This window comes from Coptis chinensis, chromosome 3 (genome assembly GCF_015680905.1).
Source record: "Coptis chinensis isolate HL-2020 chromosome 3, ASM1568090v1, whole genome shotgun sequence".
NCBI lineage: Eukaryota > Viridiplantae > Streptophyta > Magnoliopsida > Ranunculales > Ranunculaceae > Coptis > Coptis chinensis.
Genome location: NC_141458.1, coordinates 62847727 through 62858078, shown reverse-complemented (window position 1 = coordinate 62858078; position 10352 = coordinate 62847727).

Sequence of the window (10352 nt, the reverse complement as noted above, 5' to 3'; positions counted from 1 at the left end):
AAATAATATACTTCATAAAATCAACAACAATAAGAATATTAATGTTCTACTATAGAAAAACAAAATTTGTAACATGTTAGACTTCAAAATAATTAGTTTTAATCTAAATAATATAATTTATATTGTTTAAAAATTGGAATTATTATAATTTTAATATTGGCCCTCATAGGCCCGGCTCATTTTACACCCTTAGCTCAAGCTACGAAAGGGAAGGGGTCATTTTTGCTGCAATTTTCCAATACTTAGTTTGCTTCGGGCCAAATCAAAAACTGCCGCGTGGTCAATGATAACGGAGCAATTATATGGATTTCGTTTCTCTAGACAGTGAGGAAAAGACATTTAATTTTGTCAATTTTTCTAAAAATCAGGCCCACCATAAAGGTGATTGTTTTGAAAAAAACAAAATGTATGCATTTGTGCACTTCTCAATCATCAAATTTGTCCCAATCTGTTGGAGGATTAATTCCTCACGGAAATTTGCAAATTGCCCCAAATTAATTTGACTAAAATCTTTTTCGATAATAAAAATATAAAACTAGAAGCAAAGTATTAGGGGTGTTCATGGGTCGGTTTTTGGTCGGTTCTTATCGGTTTCAATTCTGGGTCTATTTTTAGCGGTTCCTATCGGGTTCGGTTCTTTTAGATTTTTTTCTTATATTTTGAAAACCCGGACCCATATCCATTAATTAAGTCGGTTCCGGTTCCAATTCCGGTTTCGATTTCTTATCGGGTTATATATTTTTATTGCTAAAATTATTATTTTTAGTTATATAACCGATATAAAAGTTGGTTTACAGCGACTATAACACTTGTCATCGATATTTTTGTCCTCTCATAAAAAGTAATGGTCCTAAATTCAATAATAATATTTGAAAGTTATCTAAAAATTTTAAATACATTCTCATACATTATACGTATATGTATATTTTAAATCGAACATATGTATATTATATTATACGTAATGCGTCATATATAGATTAAATACCACGTGTACCACAATTGTTAGTTAGCATTGCACGTATTCGTTATCTAATATATATATATATGTAATATATCAAGCACGTACACGTTCATGCATTAATTAATATAGACAATACATTAGTTAATTCATAGTATATGACTATACGTGTAGATGTAGACACGTAAACATTATTATTAATATTTATAATACACATATTTAATGTAATATTATAAAAGATATATTTAATAACACACATTCACTATTATGCTAAATGTTATATATATTTAGTATAATTTTACACCTAACAAATATAGACTATATATAATAATAATATTTGGGTTTGTCTTTATTTAGTATAATATAATACTAAATTCTATATATCAAAATCAAACTAATCGGTTCCGGTTTCGGTTCGGGTACCCATCAATTTTTTACTATTCGGTTCTAACGGTTTCGGTTCTTTATCGGGTCGGTTCTTGAAGACCCACAATAAATGGGTCTAACATTTTAGGACCCAGAACCGCTATAAATGGTTCCGGTTCCGGTTCAGGTAATTGGGTACCTATGCACACCCCTACAAAGTATAACCTAAATAATAATAATAATAATAAACAAATCTAAAATGTAAATAACTTACTTCTAATTGTTGACTACTTTTGAATATATTTTTGAAAGTCACTTAAATATATAATAATAAGTATTATATGCATCTTGTGTTTATCACAATTTTGATGTCATGACCTATCATTTTTTACCCATTGATCCTCACTTCAGAGTGATCTTTGTAGACAATGTTCTAAAAAATATTATGTAGTAGTTGAGCGATAGGAGAGCGTTTAGGCCTTCTAAGATGCGCCTAGACGGGCTAGGTGGTTTTTATTGTGTGTACACATTTTAGCAAATTAATATATGACACATGATAATATTTTTTTATTGTTTGGATATGGTCTTAAGTGTGGGTAGGAAATGCCAAAATACGCTCCAAGTCCTTACTAGCTCACTTCCTAGGTTTTGAAGTAAAATAAGAAAAAGAGATTCGGAATTGGTTGGAGTCAAAGGCAACAAAAAAAAATGTTAAATTGGTCAAACCAAACCCAAAGATCCTAATCCAACTTACCACTCCTAGTTGAGAGTTAAAGAGACTAGTTCCATGCCTCCATTTTCAATTTCGGATACTTAATTATTATTAATATTTTATTATAGTATCACTTGGGGTTGTCAAATGGGTTTCGATAATCCGATAACCGACCCAAACTAAACCGATAAAAAACGGTTTGGATTTTGGTCATTTGGTTTGCCTTCCACCGAGCTGATATAAACCCGAACCGATAAAACGACATTTTAGTAATATTTATGATTAATTTTGTATATGTTTATCAATTGTGTGGCTAAAATTATTCGATTTAATTTTGTAGTTTTCAGTTCGGGTTGGTTCGGTTTTGGTTTGTAATATATTTTATCGGTTCAGTTCAGTTTCGGGTTTCCAATTTTCTTATTGGTTCGGGTTCGGATTTTCCATAATCCGACCCAAACTGATCCATTAACAGCTCCTAATATCACTTATAATAGATGGATTTTGGGAAATAAAATGAAACAAAACGGTAAAAATTGAGTATACTGTCATTAGTGTGTGGATTTTTATTTTATTAAAAAAAAAAAAACCCTTCATAGCGAAACATTGTTATTCATCACACACAGCTTAACCATATGTTTAAATTTTAATTAGTGAACTTATGTTGAGAATACAAATCCAAATTCAATGGTCTTAAAAAAAAATGTATTACTACGTTTTGGTTTTGGAAGTTTCCATTCACATTCCTCTTAATTAGTGAACTTGTGTTTTTATTAAAACAAAATGATTGAAAAAATATTTAGTTATAATTTGGAGGCAATTCGCAAATGCTCTAACTTGGGCCAAATTTGGGGCGTGAGAGGTGCACAGGTGCACACCATTTTATTTTCTTCCGGAAGAATTTTCTATATCAAAAGTCAAAACAGTTGTTTTATGGTGGGCCCGATTGACAAAAAACTGATGAAGTAAAATTTGGCATTTAGTCACTATCACGAGGAAAACGGAGTAAAACTCTTGGTTCCGTTTTCTCATCCACATGGCAATTTTTCATTTGGCTGGAAGCAAACTAAGCGTAAGAAAATTGCAGCAAAAATGGGCTCCGAAAGGGAATGATACCTATCTTCCAACGTGGGAGCCTCATCGGGCCCATGTGGATCAAACACCCTTACACACCCTTCACTAAAGGGTGAAAAAATATACGACAATCTTTTCCCGCTATCTTCTCAGTTTTGGGTTAGTATTTCTCGTAGTATGCCAAAACAAATTTTTATATTTCATTTTGTTGGTCACATTTGAAATAGTTTCAAAATATTATTCTCGATATATCAATTTTGCCAATATCTTAAGATATTTCAATTTTGGGCGTCACCTGACAGATTTAGTACGTACAAGTCCTACAAAGTGATTTTTGGAAAGGGCCATTGATATTCTTTTCTGGTTAGACTATTCTGAGTTTTGAGCTGATCAACGTACTACAATTCAAAAAAATAAATAAAAATAAAAAATGCATGCACGGATGCACCAATATAAAGAATCATATTTGAATTAGAGCAAAACAAATTTAAGAAACATTCACATTCTGTACCTTACAAATCCCATCTCCCAAAAATTGTACAACTCGCATGTGTCTTGGTTATAAGTGTTGATAATTTTTATTGGCCTTGTCTATTTTTTTCCCTCTGTTATTATCAAAGGCAAGATCTAATTTTCGTATCAATTTGCTTTGAGGTGAAAAATTGATTGTTTGTATATCCATGATATGTCAAAGAATAATTGGCTCACCTATCCAATTTAGAAAATTTACCACACATGACACATGGCACATGGTCACCACAAAAACTCAGTGGGTAATTTAGTAATTTTGAAAGTGTTAAATTGCAATGTTTGAGAATTTGTTTCTTGCCCCACGTGAAGAAACAAACTGATAACCGCCAGTGGGCCCATCTTAAGAGTGTTATGTTGTATTGGCGGGAAATTGAAAACTCGTCTCGTATCTCGAGACAAAATAGAAACATCCTTATAAATCAAATTGACATAGATTGAAAACTCGTTTCGTATCTCGAGATAAAATAGAAACATCCTTCTAAATAAGATTGCCATAGATTGATAGTGTGATTGAGAGTGGTCAAGAAAATGAAAATTTTAGGTGAGAGAGATTCTGGTTTAAAAGAAGATGAAGAAAGGGTGGAAATTATTGAAGGTGGTGTTGTGGTTGAAGAATGAGTTCTTGAAGTGGATTTGTTGATGCTGATGGTAGTGATAATGGAGAATTTGGAGACGAAGAAGAAGAGGAGGAAGATAATGATGATGATGATGAGGAGGAAGAGGAAGAAGATGAGGAAGTGGGTGATGAGGGTGATTATGTAGGTCGACCATTGTCACCAAGTACGGTACGGGTTTAAAACGGTGTATTTGAAAAAAAAACTTAGTTCGTGTTTTAAACTAACGCGTCTCGAAAAAAAAAAACGGAAAAAAAAAAAAAAAAAAGCGTGGGGCATAAAAAAACGGGTTTAAACGCATATATAATGCATAATACGTGAAAAGAAACGGTAAAACCGATGATAAAGAATATAATAGATAAAGAATTTGATTTTTTTATAAGAGTAGAAAAAAGAATTGACACATAAAATAAAAATAAAAATAATACAAATTAAATGAAAGAAAATTCAAATACATGAAAGTATCAAATTATCATTACTCATCCAAATACTATAAGTTTTAGATTCAATACCAAAACACGACTCTAAATAAGATACTACTAATTACCAACTATAATGGCATAATCAAGTTCTACAAATAAGTTAATAACTTTAAAATTTATAATTAATTATTAATAGTCCAAAACAAAATAAAACTGTCTCAATATACTAATTACCAATCATAATGGCATAATCAAGTTCTACAAATAAATTAATAACTTTAAAATTTATAATTAATTATTAATAGTCCAAAACAAAATAAAACTGTCTCAATAAGTCAATCTAACCCCCACTCTTCAAAAAGGTAAACTCCAAAACCCATTTTTCTTCTTTGTGTTTTCTTTTAGATTAAAAAAAAAAAAAAAAAAAGTTTTAAACGGGAGATTTTCAAAATCTCGGGTTTTAAACGTTTTTTTTTAAGTTTAAAACAGTTTTTTTTTTGAAAAAACCGGGTTTTAAACTGGAACTAGACGCCTTGCCAATATCTCGGGTTTTAAACGCGTTTTTTTCAAAAAAACGCCGAACTTGGTGACAATAATGAGGTCGACTAAAAACCGCTGCAAGAAGATATCCAGACAAATTTCCATGTCTCGCATGCCCACAGAGTCACAAACAACTCATTACCCTTCTTACAAAGGCTTAAACACTCACAGAGATACAACCCACCGTGACAAGTAAGCGATTTACTTGCAAGGAGAAGAAGTACTTCACCGTACCCCAATCAAGAAGAGGAAGCTGATTTGTCACGAAAGATTTAAGACGGAGATTGAGAAAGATAATCATGAGAAAGATGGGGGGATTCACTAGGTTCGTTAGTTCTCTATTTTGGGTAATTGCTAAAGATCTTTATGTTTTTCTGCGATTTGCAAGTTGTTCTTACTATTCTTTTGTTAATTCTTACTGGTAGGTTGTAATGTTGGAATTAAAGCATGGATGGAGGACAAGAAGAAAAGGATTTGAAGTACAACAGTGATTGGGAGTTTTAGTTGGGCACGTACATTAGTTTGTGGAAATGTTAATGGGAAGTAGGTGTTAGGGTTTTTACTTGTGTAGTCTTGTGTTTGATACTATGATTTGTGTTAGGTTGTTTGATACTTTGATTTTGCATTTGATATTGAGGCAATAAGAGACAGTCATGTGTTTGATTAGTGCCGACCGACCCAAGCAATTGCTTTGGGCCACCAAATACCAAAACTAAAAATAGGGACCACACTATTATCTAACCATATTTAAGAAAAAAATAAACACACAATTTCAATTAATTCCTCAATACCTGAGAACCCAACTCTTTATATTAAACTCTTTGGCAATACTTACCGCACTCGTTACAAACAATTTAAAAAAAACCACTAAACCAACTCACAATTAAAAAACCTAAATTTTTATCTATATCTAAAAAAACAAATAAATTTTTTCTGTCAAATAACAAAATCACTCACAATCCCTAAGAACCTAACTCCTTATTAAACTCTTTGACAATACTTACTCCACTCGTTACAAACAATTAAAAAAAAAACAAATAACACTAAACCAACTCACAATTAAAAAACCCAAACTGTTATATATATCTAAAAAAACAAATAAAACTCACCTGCCAAATAACAAAATCACTCACAATCCCCGATAACCCAACTCCTTATTAAACTCTTTGGTAATACTTACCCCACTCTCACTCATTACAAACAATTAAAAAAAAACAAAAAACACTAAACCAACTCACAATTAAAAAATCCAAACTTTTATCTATATCTAAAAAAATAAATAAAACTCATCTACCAAATAACAAAATCACTCACAATCCCTGAGAACCCAACTCCTTATTAAACTCTTTGGCCAATACTTACCCCATTGTTACAAACAATTAAAAAAAACAAAAAACACTAAACCAACTCACAATTAAAAAATCCAAACTTTTATCTATATCTAAAAAAACAAATAAAACTCTTCTGCCAAATAACAAAATCACTCACAATCCACGATAACCCAACTCCTTATTAAACTCTTTGGCAATACTTACCCCACTCGTTACAAACAATTCAAAAAAAAAACAAAAAACATTAAACCAACTCACAATTAAAAAACCCAAACTTTTATCTATATCTAAAAAAACAAATAAAACTCTTCTGTCAAATAACAAAATCACTTCACTCACTCTTGGATTATATTAAATAACACAAGTTTAAAAACAAAAATTGATAATATTAACGCATATAGAGCCACATTCTATTGTTTTGCTTTAGGCCACCAAAATATCAGGGCTGGCACTGTGTTTGATACTCTAATTTTGCATTTGATATTGAGACAATAAGAGACAATCACTTTGTTCGTTGAAATACCTATCTGATAATATTTTTTTAAGTGTTTTGTGATCTTTTGTCTTCATGTTCTTATTTCTTGGTTGTTCTGAGTAAAGTACATGGCCCTCGCGAAGGAATTTTCAGAAAATCCGATGTCCACCATCAATACCCACATTAGTTTGTGTGACATAGTAGTGGTGATGTATGGAAATGTGAATGAGAAGTAGGTGTTAGATTGTTTTGTTTGTGTAGTATTGGGTGTGATAATCTGAATATCTGATATTGGATTTGATATTCAGACAATGAGAGATGAGTTTGTTCATTAAATACCTATCTGATGTTAACATTCTTTAAACTGTTACGTCTTCATGTTCTTAGTCAGTTTGATAACCCAAATGCAACATTATCAAATTACAAATTACAATCTGCTTAAGAAAAATAACACTTGGAAACAACTCCCTGCATAACCAAATACTTTTACTGCCAACTTTACAATGACCTGCCTGCTAATTGTGAAATATTCGTTTCCTTTGACTGTTCGCTACAAATATGATTATTTGCTTTGGCATGTATTAACGGGTTTGCGAGTCTCGTAGATAATCTAAGTGTCATCACAGTTGAATTGATGTGTTGCTTCTGTTAGAAAAATGGATTTGCTTTGCACAAATGCATTGAGATATGAATGAGTAATTTGTCTCCCAAGTTACCCTAATTGAGATCAATACGTAAAGTGAGAAAAACGTTTTCAAAAGGATGCACTAGTTTGAAACAGTGCATTATGCCGAAAAGGTGCGACCTTTTGAAATGTGTACTGGTTCCAAACAGTGCATCATGTCGAAAAGGTGTGACCTTTCGAAATAGGCACTGGTTCGAAACAATACTTTATGCCGAAATGATGTGTCTTTTTAATATATGTGACTTTTCAAAGAGTTGCTTACTTTTTCCCAAGAGTCACTGTGTTATTTCGAAGAGACACCACTCACCTATAAATAGTGGATGAATTTAGAGAGAAAGCAAGGGACACCAAATCACATAGAGTTCTGATCTTTCTCTTCTCCCCCTGTTCTTAGTCAAATACTATGTTGTGTTCGCTGATTCTATAGAATTGAAGTGCTAGCTTTCTATAGAAGGAAATCCGTTCTATCTTGGGAGACAGTTTCCCATCAACCTTCAAGCACCGTGAGGGGGAAAATCTATCTTAAGGATATAGTGATCATCACTAGGCTCAGATTTAATAATTGGTAAATTAAGTTCATTCGTTGAACTAAAAGGTTTGTTTGTTTGTTGAAATTAAAGGTTTGTTCATGATATATTTGTTATATCGATTTGATTTCTTGTTTACTTAACAATACTTGTTTACAATTTACATTATTGAGTTTGGAGTAAATTAATTCTTTAATTTTTATTTTCTGAATAAGTTATGCATTAAGGCAGACCACTACCAAGTACTATTAAAATCAAGCATGAAGGTTAACTAAGGTTGTCAAGGCCATACCTACTGATCCACAGTCCACAAACCCTAAACAAATGATATAAGCTATACACTGGGAAGTCTCTAGAACCGAGTAACCGACACCAACTGGTATGGCATAGAAAATCCGCCAGCAAACCCAGTTCTGACAACAGCATTTCAAGGTCGGTTCTTTTCCGAGGCATTATATTGCAGGGATTAGATTTCGCTTTCATATCCACTACATGAAAACTATATCTCCATCCAGCATATTCATGAGAAGCTTCCTTTTTTCTATCTAGTATCCACTACATAAAAAACTATATCTCCGTCCAACAAATTCATGACAAGCTACCACCTGATGCTTTGTCATTAGTACTTTACAACATTGAGCGCGGATGCATTTGATAGGGTTAAAAGGGTCTGTGTCTACATCACCACATGCTGAAGCATGTGATTGACCATTCAGGGAACTTAATGGCTCTATATCCCCACCCTCAGTGTTCTTTGGAAGACAAAACATATGAAAGAGAATTTGGACTGTCGTACCATGCTTGATGACCCAGTCCCCAGGGAAAGGTGGAAGGTGAATCTAACCAACCCCCTATGTATCAGGTTAAGCGTACTGTAGGTTACTAGTTGTTTAAGAAATCTACTCCTTTAGGGTTTGGCTTTGTATTGCTGAACAAAATTATATTTTCGGTGTGTATTGATTAGAGGCGAGGAATTGTAAAATGACAAGGAAGAGACTAGAGAGTTCTCCAATGGGTAAAAGTTATAGATTGTAAACCTTTTTAAAGGGTACCCTAAATGAAAAACCTAAATAGGTGACTAGGTGAGGTGTCCTGGTTTCAGACAAACCTAAAATAGGTGACTCCTAACATATAAATCTAAACTCTGCGAAGGGATTCTAGAAGCATGCTCTGCTGCTTGATCTGCAGAGACGTTGGCTTCTCTCTACTTTACCTGAATTTCATGGTTAACATGTTTAATTTACACATACTAAAATTCTTGGACATCCTAACAGATAACATTGTAGTTCTTAAGTCTTAAGTAAGATAAAATTAAAATGTCACTGGTAACTGGACATAACTTCCAGCAAAAGAATAAAACAATGCACTGCAATTTACTGCTTAAAGAGAGGGCAAGGGCAAAGCTTTCTGTATTATGATATCTGGAGAGAATTTCGAAACTTTCGGTTGACGGGTGGTAAGTTATTATGCTAGTGGGCGCCTGGGCTTCCGGCCCATTGGGCCTATACTGAGTGGGCAATAAATCAACTGACACTCAGTAGTAACAACGAACAACTTATGAAATGGACGAAAAAAGATCCACACTGATGTTCATCGAATACCTGATCGGCTGATCCTGATGTAAAATTTGGTGTGGGTTGTTGGAGCATCAAACGCAATACAAATGAGACAATGAGTTGGGCTGACCAGATATTATGAACCATCCCCGGCCCGGCCCGGCCCAGCCCATAGTTTGTTTGGTTGTTGAGTTTTTTTTCTAACGACGGTTTGACTCGGTCAACTAAGTGTTGACTGACGAAAATTTTCAAATGTGGGGATATCGCAAATGATTTTCAAATGTGGGGTATCGCTAATTCCCCTATCAGTTTCAATTTTTTTTTTGCAGTCTGTTAGAATCAAAGCTGAATGAATGGAGGAAAGAAGAAAGAGTAGAAGGAAGATTTTGGATGTTCAGTCTTTTTTTAGTATTTTGTTTTTGGTTTAGACGTAGTAGTATTGAATTTGTTGATTTACTACCGAGTCCTAATATGATTTTCGATTGTGCCACGAGTTTGTGTGGAGATTTGTGGTACTGTAAATGATGTAAATGAGAATTAGGTTGTGGTATTACCGTTTGATAT